The sequence below is a fragment of the Pagrus major genome, chromosome 2 (genome assembly GCF_040436345.1).
Source record: "Pagrus major chromosome 2, Pma_NU_1.0".
Lineage (NCBI taxonomy): Eukaryota > Metazoa > Chordata > Actinopteri > Spariformes > Sparidae > Pagrus > Pagrus major.
This window is the reverse complement of record NC_133216.1, coordinates 2864827-2876904: the sequence shown is the minus strand read 5'-3', so window position 1 is coordinate 2876904 and position 12078 is coordinate 2864827.

Below are 12078 nucleotides of genomic sequence, written 5' to 3'. Positions count from 1 at the left end.
CAGGTCCACTGTTTCTCCAACTGTCACACGAATACCTTTGTATCTATTTATCGTACTACAAACAATGATAGTGATGTTTTTCTCATATGTCACGTTGCCCCAACACTCCTCTTGGTACTGGCCGGAGTCTGAGTGGGTCAGGTTCTGGATCCTGTAAGAAGAAGTATTGTCTCTGCTGACAACTGACAGTCGATGTTTCAAGTCTTCAGGTACTGTGGAGTTCTGGGACCAGAGGGCAGAGGTATTCCACAGGACGAGCTTCTCCTCACCAACAAATCTGGAGATCAGGCAGGAGTTGGCCTCCTCGGGGAGGCTGAAGGTGTAAGAGCCCCATTCCTGTTTGATGACGATACGTTCTTCTGCATGAATGTTGTTGATGAGAGCAAACAGCAGGAAGGAGAGCTCTGTGACTGCAGCCATTCTGCTCTGAGGACGAGCAAACACTGACACCTCTCACCCTATAACCTCTACATCAACCCTCATCAGCAGCTTGTCGTTTGTGATTGGAGGAACTTGACTTCTTTATCTCATCATCATAGGAAATGTTGACGCATTAGGCTCTGTACCAAGAAATCCCACCTCAACAGATTAGACACATGTTGTGAAGTGACTTTTAGACACATTAAAGGTGTTGAGTTTACTGCAAGATTCATCTAAAGAGAAGTCCCCAAACTAATGACATGCTGTTTGTGACAGTGGGCTCTGTCACTGAACACGGCAGCCTCCCCCGTATAACACACATGTAATCTCCCCTCTGTTTGTTAGCTGCAGCAGTGAGTGCACACACCGTTTAGCAGCTAATTGCTAACCCTTTCAGAAAACACACACACATAACCCTCTGTGAAATAAAATGACGAGAGCCATAAGTCAATCATACGTTGGTTTATTAGTTGAAACTGAGTACAGCAATTATGCAGTTTGACGGGTACTTATCATGTTAGACCGGCAGACGCGGCTCTCTTCCTCTGTGTTTGGTCCCGTCTCCGTGGTTGCACTTCCGGGGTATGGGTGCTGCGTCGGGACAAACTGAACTAGCGCTCTAGTGAGGCTTTTTAAGGGAAATAGTCCCGGGAAAATGATAATTTAGGTGAGCTCACGGGGAGGGGGAAGTAACTGAGGTAATAAACTGGCCAGGGCATATGTGAAGAAGGAAGACATGACATTTAGGTGTTTTTCAGACATTTGCTAAAGAGACATGGTTTTCATGTTGTGTGATTGCTGTCTGTGTTATTTTTACCTGGTAACTCATTAATGTGTGCTGATATGACATCCCTGCATTTTTGGTTTGGGCCATGGGGGATGTGGTTACAGGGCATAAAACCGGCTGAGGAAACCTGGGAAGTTGAGTTGAGGCTGGGTCCTAGAGGGAGTAGGAACTCTGAGCCTGTGAGAGACGGTATCAATAATAGTGTTTTTTTGTTTTCTCATTATTTTGAATATACTTGTGGATCCATTGTGGCTTCTTTTGCTTTTTGTCACTGTTTTGCACGGACGAAATAAATACACCTTTGCACTGAAGTGCTATTGTGGTTGGACCATCATTTTGTTAAAAGGGACCTTAAAGCGGCCTTTTTCTGACACTGTTACACCATGTTACACCCAAACGCAGACAACACACAGGAGGTGTGTTGTCTTCGTTTGGGTCCTCACCTCGTCTAACATAGTGTAACAAGTGCTCCATTATGAGCTGAGATGGTTCTTGTATTTCTGAAGCCAAACAAACCTTTAACAAAGTCATTGAATCACCTGAAAAATGCATTGCCACAAAGCTGAAAACATGGCTGTTTTATACGGAGGAGTATTAGGGCCAGGGGTGAGGAAAAACATGAGAGAAGGATGTTTTTTTATTTGTCACTGATGAACTTTCTTAGCTCATGAAACTTTCAGATTTTGGAGATAAGTACAGCCACGCTATGTTTTCAGGAAATCTTCTGTCATCAGGTACAAGTCTTCAGATAGTGAGTTCTGAGAAGGAGGATGTTGCAACACTGACGCACATCACAAACACTGTTTCTACCCAGTTTGTATACTGAGTGTCAGATGGCTGTTGCAGAAAGTCAGCTTACTGTCATTCCTCAGGGCAGCAGTGTCACATTTCATTTCCATAAATGAGCTGCAGTTATTTCACTTAGTCTGCGTCACAAACAGAAAACATTTGTTCCTTTGTTTTGTGTTATGTAGGCTATACAAACCTAAAGAGACTCTATAGAGTGGTGTAGTCTGTAGTCCTAAAACCTGGAAATCAGTTTGCATTTCTGCACTTTGGTTCCCTCGTCTAAAAGTCTGTGTTTTTTTTTGAGTGGTCTCCTTTACAAAACGACCTCCTTGACCCCAATCAGTCAGGCTTCAGGACTGCTCACTCCACTGAGACGGCCCTCCTCACAGTGACTGAGTCCCTCTGTGCCACCAGAGCCTCATCCCACTCGTCCGTCCTCATTCTTCTTGACCCATCTTCTGCGTTTGACACAGTCAGCCACCAAATCCTCCTCTCCACTCTGGCTGAACTTGGCATCGCTGACGCTGCTCTAACCTGGTTCACATCATATCTGACAAATCGCACCTTTCAGGTCATAAGGAATGGCTCCTTGTCCAAACCCTGCTTTCTGTAATCTGGTGTCCCTCACGGCTCAGTCCTAAGACCACTTCTGTTCTCACTCTACACCAGATCACTCAGCTCTGCAAGCACATCACATGGATTCTTTTACCACTGTTATGCAGATGACACCCAACTGTTCTTCCCTTTTTCCCCAACATACATCTTGGAATGCCTGGTAGACATCTCCACCTCAAGCTCAACCTTCATAAAACTGAACTCCTCTTCATCCCGGGGAAAGACTGCCCTTGCATGAACCTGTCAGTCACTGTCGAGGACGTCACAGTATCGTCTTCATCGACTGGGAGGAATGACGGACAGACTATCCCGCACCCCCAACATCACTGCTGTGGCCCAATCCTGCAGATATGCTCTCTACAACATCCGCAGGATCTGGTCTTTCCTTACAAAGGTCACAATGCAACTCCTGGTCCAAGTGCTGGTCATCTCCCACCTGGACTACTACAACTAGCTCTTGGCTGGACTCCCAGCCTCTGCGACTTAACCGGTACAGCATATCCAGAACCCTGCAACGCACCTTGTTTTCAATCTACCCAAACACTCCCATGTGACCCCCCTCTGCTGTGACCTCTTCTGGCTTCCTGTTGCAGCCCGGATCCGATTCAAGACGATGGTACTGGCCTTCAAGACCATCAACAGAACTGCACCCATCTACCTCCAAACACTGGTCAGACCACATGCCCCACTACATCAGCTGGCTGGTACCGCCATCGCTGAGACCAAACAAAGATCGCTCAGGGAAGTCACGACTCTTCTCAGTTCTGGCGCCTCGGTGGTGGAACGAACTCCCGACCAATGTCAGGACTGTTATGATCCCAGTTTATGTTCACTGGTTGCCTGTTTTATTTTGAAAATGTTGCCCTCATGTGTCGCGTCTAGCTTTACAGTTTCTCCTGTGTGTTTTTCCCTCCCAGTGTTTTTCTGTTTGTTCCCTCACCTGTCCTTTTCCCGCCTCACCCCACCTGTTCCTGATCCCCTTGTTAGTGTGTCCGTCTATACAGTCTTTGTTCTCCCTCGTGTCTTTGTCAGATCGTTATGTGATGTCCCGTTCCCGTTTCGCTGCCCTTCCATGTTGTTCCGACTTCGCCCAACTTCTCCCATGTCCGTCTTGGTCCGTCATCCTCTGTGTCTGTCTGTCCTCCCCCGTGTTGCCACCCTGCTCTCTTCTCCAGTGTCTCCTCATGTCTCCCGTTTGGTATGGTCCTGGTTTTGGTTTCTTGTTTCTCTTTTGATTTGTACTTTGCTTTTCTTTGCACTGTGTGTTAGCTTTTTGTTGCTACTTTGTTTTTGTCCTCGTGACTGGTTTTGGTTTATCTGTATTCCTCATTTTATTTATCTTCAGCTTTATTCAATTAAAACTCACCTTTTGTTTCCCCCAATCCAGCCTCACCTGTGTGTCTGCATTTGGGTCCTGATCTCTTGTTAAACCTAACTCATAACAGAACGAACTGACCAAAAGTATGGACCCAGCAGACAAGTACGCACAGTTTTTGGACTTGAATTGGCAGTTGTTTTCAATGGCAGGACAGGTGTGGTGGATATGCTAGAGGCTGTATTTGCTTTCAAGGGAAAGCTGTTCTTTAGGCCCTGGTTGCGGGAGGCTCCGAGCGCTGCGGAACTAATTTCAGAGGTGGAGGAGCTCGAAAGGGCTTTATTGGAGAACCTGGACACCAGCGACTCCCAGGTAGTTGCCAGCGCACCAACCCAAGCCCATGCCTCAGCCCCACCCCGGAGACCAGCCCAAGCTCACGCCTCAGCCCAGCTACCAGCCCCAGCCTCAGCCCCAGACAAGTCCTAAGTGGACCCATTTTTGGGAACCCACCTGGCCTACAAGGTGCTCCCGCCAAGAAAACGTCGTCCCCGTCCATGTCCTTGCCCCCTGATCTGCTGTTCAGGTCCAGCTGTTCTGCTGCCCAGTGCCCTGGAGCCAGGCCTGCCCAGCACCCCAGCTCCATTAACGGCGGCCCGGCCAACACCTGCCAGTGGTTCACTTTCGACTATCTGGCCGACAACTGGCAGTGGTCCGGCTGACCAGCCCCTGTGCTCCTCCGTCGGCAGCCTGGCCGACACCTGTTCCTGCTCCTCCGTCAGCGGTCCGGTCGAGTCCAGAGGGTTCCAGCTTTCACCGCCGGCCTCCAGGGGGTTCCAGCCATCGCCACTGTTGCCAACAGACTCCAGAGGGCTTCTGCAGTCCCAGAGGGTTTCCGCCTTCACCGCAGGCCTCCTGATAGGCCACTGCCCCTCATCCCGACTTCCTGGTTTCCCCCCGATCTGACTTTGGTTATGTGACCATGATGTCGTCTGTTTGTAGCCTAACATTAGCTTTTTACTGCTAGAGATTTAATTTACGCTCTTTAAAAATCACAAAAGTGGTGTTCATCTGTGAAGATTATCTTGATGAACAAAACCTGTCAGAGTCACAGAGATTATTTTCTGCAATAATCCAAAATCCAGTTGAAAGATCCCGTAGGCTTTTTGTGGAGGGAACCAGAGCGATGCTAACTTCAGCGTTCAGCCTACAAACATACTACTGTGGCTACACCACTCTATTCTGCTGCATTTGATCAGAGACCCACTGAAGTGCCAAACAGCAACACACTGAATCAGGCTGACCTCTGACCTCACATTGTGACTCAGACTGTGTCCGTATAAGAAGAGTATGAAAACAAGGTCCCACTTTATAAAAACCATCATTAATGAATGGTGAATTTACAGTAAATCAAACTTTAGTTAATAGTTATTTATCTTTTTAAACATCAACTTTCTCATGGCCATCAAGATAATGTTTATAACCTCACTGCACAGTGTTTAATAACATTTACAAAGTATTATGAACATCAGTTGCAACTTTACAATAAACAGTTGCTCAGTAAATGTTTTATGAAGCATTCAATTGTATGTTAAAGGAGCATTATGTAGTTTTACGTAAGAAATGTTAATGAGAAGAGAAAGATCTTCATTGGCTGATTTTTTTTCTGCCTAAACAAACTAAATAATCAAACTCTCTTTGTTTTCATGACTGAACAAACTGAATAAACAAACTGACCTTAAAGGACAACACAATTTATACTGCTTTACCTTGTTTATCTGTGGCGGACCCTGCCACCTTTCTAGCTTCAGTGTTGTGGGGACCTTATTTTCCTGAGTTTGTATTATTACCTCATTAATATTGTAAATATTAAACTTCTGAGTTTTAACTTCTTCTCTAAAACTACATGGAGCTCCTCCTGACGTTTAATTAACTCTACAATAACATTTATTAATGAAGGTTATTGTAAATTATTCACGTGACGTCATCACAAACATCACAGAGCAGTCATACCTGCGTACACCACTGTTGCGATCGCTGCAGCCACCGCGTGCACGCGGTATTTCTCCTCCACCGATCGCGTGTGCGTGACAGCAGTCTGAACCGCAAAGGCGCCATCCCCATCATATCCACAAACCTCATTAGAGAGTAAACACAAGATGCACCCAGATTAATGAGGAGAAATAAACACACTCAGACAGACAGTTCCCTTAGAAAATAATCACTATAATATTCTGTTATATATTGGTTTTCAAAGTGTTTTACTCATCAGGACCTGTATGTTTATCACAGCAGATGTTAGTGATGGAGGGATTTAAGCCGTCCTGATGAGATGGATGTTAAAGTTGAAATGTTGACGCTTAAAATAAAAGTTTGGGAGCTATAATCCAGTTTACTGATATTTCCTGCTTTTCCCTCGACTGAAGCTGCTATCCGGCCTGTTCACACAACTTCTGTCACTTTTGTTTTGAGCAATTAGAAACAATATTTCTTGTGGACATTAAAAAGGACGAATACTGAGTAATAAAATGCAGCAAGATACTTTTTTTTGTCATTTCTAATCAGTAATTTCATATAAATGATTGTTTGATCAACAGGTAACACTTTATAATAACCATCATTAATGAATGGTAAATGCATAATTAATTAAAACTTAGTTAATAATTATTTCCCTGCTGATAAACAATGAGATGCTTTATGCATCATTTATCAAACAACTGTAGAGGTTCATCAGGCAACTTTATAATATCATCTAAATAATGTTTACAGATGAACTACACAGTCTTTATTAATCATTTACAAACTATTATAAACATCAGTTGCAACAATTTGTCATTAAATTGTTTATGAAGCAGTTCATTTTTTGTTCACAGTGAAATAATTATGAATGAAAGTTGATTTATTAATGATGGTTATTATAAAATATTACAGATGAATATTTCCATTCTGCTATTTCTGAACACTTTTAAAGAGTTTAAATACAAAAGACAAAGTTCAGAGCTACAGAAACATGTTGCTGACACGCCACAAAAAGAAAAACAGTTCAGTATCTTGTTATAACGTGAAAAGTTTGATGCTATAACAAGATGTTTTTACATAATAACAAGACATTTTCATATTGTGAAATACAAACTGATCACATTATAACAGCAAACACTTCTTGTTATAATGTGACAACTTATTGTTGTAAAACATTTCATGTAGTAACAAGATATTTTCATATTATAAAAGATATTTTACATCATCGTGTTAAAACATGAAAATTTTTATTATAACAATAAACTTTTGTCGTTATAACATGATACTGAACTGTTTGTGTTTTTGTGGCGTGGCGGCAACACGCTGCCGTACGAAACACTACAGGCACTGATAAAAACTATACTTGTGAATGTTGGCGTTAATCTGACTTTAAGATATATTTTGCACACTGAGAGATGGGTTACTCATAATAATTACAATCAGAAATAACAATCAACACAGTAGAAACTGGGTATCAACATGTATTGTTTATTTATACAGATGACTGATATAGACCAAGGTATCATAACAATTATATAGCACTAACAACACTACAAGATACAGTTATTATATATATATATATGCATAAAAGCCAACTCAGATTCCTTCACATGTCATTGAAACAAAAATAACATAATCATCAGAACAAGATTTTATTTTAAGCAAACATACATACATGTTAAAAATGACTTAAAAACATAATGTTATTATACATTATACATATTATTATTATTATACATCACTGTACACAAACTAATACAGAAACTGAGGGGACATCCTTAAAACTACCATCAGTATTTCTATTATTATCATTATTAATAATATAACTGTTAGCTATTTATTCCCATGTTATCAATATCAATAACATTATTACATTTAGTTTTCTTTATTGCGACGACCTCTTTTGGAAACACTTTCTAATGAACGTGATTAATAAATGGTAAATGTATAGTTAATTAAAGTTAAGTTAATAGTTATTCCACTGTTGACAAACAATCAGATGTTTTACAAACCCTTTATTAAGCACTTGTTTATTGTTATGTGGCAACTGAGGTTGATAATACTTTGTAAATGTTAATAAATACTGTGCAGTTCATCTGTAAACATTATTTGGATGGACATTATAAAGTTGCAACTGATGTTTATCAACATTTACAGTTGTTAATAAAGCATGTTTTGTTACCAGTGAAATAACTATTAACTAAAGTTTAATTGACTATAAATGTAATCATTTTTTAATGATGTTATTATGAAGTGTTACCCCTCTTTTTATTTATTTTCATATTTTATGTCACCTCTAAACAACAACAACAACAACAACAACACTTCTAATAATCAGATATTAATACTACTGGTACTACTATTAATAGTAATAATAATAACAATAATCTGTCTCCATCTTTCTCTCAAGTTCAAATATGTTAAATTTTGCATGAATTGGCCACCATCAACATAAATAATATAATATAATATAACATAATATAATATAATATAAGATAATATAATATAATATGATATAATGTAATATAATATAATATAACATGATATAATGTAATATAATATAATATAATATAATATAATACAATATAATATAATATAATATAATATAATATAATATAATATAATATAATATAGAACATCCTGTATTAAAGATGAAGAGAAATGAGTACTTACATCTACAATAGGTGATAAACCATGATGATGAGTAAGTATGAACACACAGTTTGTTTATTAACTGTCTGTCTGAGCTGAACGCTGCTCTCCTCTCCTGGTCCTCTGGTTCACAGCGACCACAACAACACAGAGGATCACCAGCAGACCAGGGAGCAGTGAGGACCTCAACGTGTAGAGGGTGAAGTCCATCCCAGAGGGCTCTCTGACCTTCAGAAGAGTTTTGTTTGATGACACACACTGGTCATCTGGGTCAAGAACAGCACACCAGTACTCTCCTGTGTCTTCCAGTGAGGCATTAGAGAGAATCAACAAGCCATCATCTTTAAATATGTTCAGTCTGCTCTTCAGATCAGAATCAGATGCTAAATTAAATCTACTCAAGAGTCTGCCTTCTTTTTGGTTTGACTTGATGAACCAGTAGTGCCACTCACCCTCTTCCCAACCTCTGCATCTGAAAGTGACATTGTCTCCTTCTGAGAAGAGCTCGACAGCAGGTGGGCCAGGTTTGGGGCACACCACCAGGTCATACCGTTGAACAGGGTTGTAGATTCGACACCAGTATATACCTGAGTGATTTAACTGAAGCGATGAAAGCACCAGTGAGTAGTTTCTGCCCACCTCTGAGACAGAGTTGGAGGTTATCCTATTATACTTTGCCCAAAGTGGGGGCTGGTCGTCAGTGAAATCAGTGGCAGGGCACTGTAACACAGCTGTCTCTCCCACTGTGTGGAGGATCCTCTCCAATGGTAGGTCTAACATTACAGGGTGACTGCTGACACACTGCTGTTGGTTCATCACCAGACAGGTGTAAAATCTGAACTGTGTTAACATGAGGTTGTAAATACGAAGTCCTGATGAGGTTTTCACCACTTGGGATCTTCCTTTAACATTGTCCATCACCGATGTTACACTGTCCCCAAAAACTCTTGTCCAAATGTCGTCCACATATTCAGACTCACTCTTGAGCCACTGGATGTCCAGATTGTCAGCCGCTCCCTCACATGGCAGGTCCACTGTTTCTCCAACTGTCACAGGAATATAATCGTCTTCATTTATTGTACTACAAACAATAATAGTGATGTTATTCTCATATGTCACGTTGCCCCAACACTCCTCTTGGTACTGGCCGGAGTCTGAGTGGGTCAGGTTCTGGATCCTGTAAGAAGAAGTATTGTCTCTGCTGACAACTGACAGTCGATGTTTCAAGTCTTCAGGTACTGTGGAGTTCTGGGACCAGAGGGCAGAGGTATTCCACAGGACGAGCTTCTCCTCACCAACAAATCTGGAGATCAGGCAGGAGTTGGCCTCCTCGGGGAGGCTGAAGGTGTAAGAGTCCCGTTCCTCTGCGATGACGATACGTTCTTCTGCATGAATGTTGTTGATGAGAGCAAACAGCAGGAAGGAGAGCTCTGTGACTGCAGCCATTCTGCTCTGAGGACGAGCAAACACTGACACCTCTCACTTGATTATCTCTACATTACATCAACCCTCATCGGCAGCTTGTTGTTTGTGATTGGAGGAACGTGACTTGTTTATCTCATCATCATAGGAAACTTTGACGCATTAGGCTCTGTACCAAGAAATCCAACCTCAACAGATTAGACACATGTTGTGAAATGACTTTTAGACACATTAAAGGTGTTAACTTGAGTTTACTGCAAGATTCATCTAAACAGAAGTCCCCAGACTAGTGACATGCTGTTACACCATGGCTCCTGAGAAGTTTCATTATTTGCATTATTTCTTGTAACATGTGATCAGACATGTGTGACACGTGTTAGTTTGCTTTGCTTAATTACTGCATCAATAAAACATCAGCAACACTGAGCTTCATCAGCTGTCAAAAGTACACATTTACAGTTTGACCTGATGATGTTACCGGGTGAAATGGTCAGGGATCAGTTAATTCTCAGAAAAACAAATCTGAACCAAATGTCAGTGGCAATCCATCCAACAGCTGTTGAGACATTTCACAAAGAAACACAAATGTTAACCACATGGTGGCGCTAGATGAAAAGTCAGGGGGGTTGTCATGTGGGATTCATACTCTGAATGCCTGGAGGTCATTCATATGTTCCTAGGGTCCTATTCTTCTCTTCAACAATGTAGTGTGACATATATCCACTTTACAGACTGTACGTCCCTTTGCTTCTGGTGCCAACTGTACAGTATACATCTGTGGTTATCTCAGTGCTTTTTCATTCCTAACCTAGTAAAATATATTATATTATATTATATTATATTATATTATATTATATTATATTATATTTTATTATATTATATTATATTATATTATATTATATTATATTATATTATATTATATTATGTTATATTATATTATATTATATTATATCTTATTATATGATACAGCAGCCGAAGCAAAAGAACGTCCAGTTTGTAAAGGCGACATACGTCACACTATATTGTACAAGTGGAGAATGTTACCCAATTTTACATGGTAATTAATGGGTACAATACAAAGGGGTCTATGTTCCCTAGTTCTATATATGTTCTCACACAGGGTCCCATTTTCCCAGGGTAGTATGTTATGTCCCTGGATCAGCGTCAGGGCTTTGACCCGAACCCAAAAGGAGAGTTAAGATGTTTTAACAGAATATTGAAGTTGGGAATATAGGACCCTGGAAACACTGAGGAATGGGAACATAAGACCATGAGAATGTGGGAACATAGCACCATTGGAACATTAGACCTTAAGAACATATTACTCTGGGAACATAGGGCCATGGGAACATAGGGCCATGGCAACATAAGACCATGAGGATGTGGGAACATAAGACCGTGGGAACGTAAGACCATGAGAATTTGGGAATATAGGACAACGGGGCCATAGATATGCCCCTAATGTCTTTACCAAACTTCATGGAACTCAGTAACTGTATGTATTGCGTTAATATGGACTTGCCAACGTAAGTTAGACCCCCTAAACATTCTTATCTTACTACAGGTAGTCACTTAGTGCACCTGTTGATGATAAGTGGTTGAACACGCATTGTTGGTGGACTTAAATGATGTCATCTCTGAAGCTGAACTGAGGAAGGCAGAGCTGAAATGTTATGTTCTATGTATTTTCTTAGGTTTGTTTTGCAGGGAGCAGCTCAGCCTACACTTAAGAGTTTGTGGAGTTCTTCACTCTTACCACAAGATGTCGCTGTCTTGTAATTCTTAACCTCATTTAATACAGTATGTTCAAAATAATGCTAAAATTAGGTGGGGTTTTTTTCATTTTTTTTTAAATAGTGTGCTTTGAGGAAACATTGCACTTTTTTTTTCAAGAATTTAATTGAGATGATCAAACTTAATTTGGTTTTCCACAACGGGGGAATTGTTTGTTTGTTTCCAGGTTTGATGTTTTGTTTCTGTTTTCACAATGGGCGATGCTGGAGAGGACCAAAAATGTTCAAAGTATACAAGTATATACAAATAATACAAGTAACAACATCTT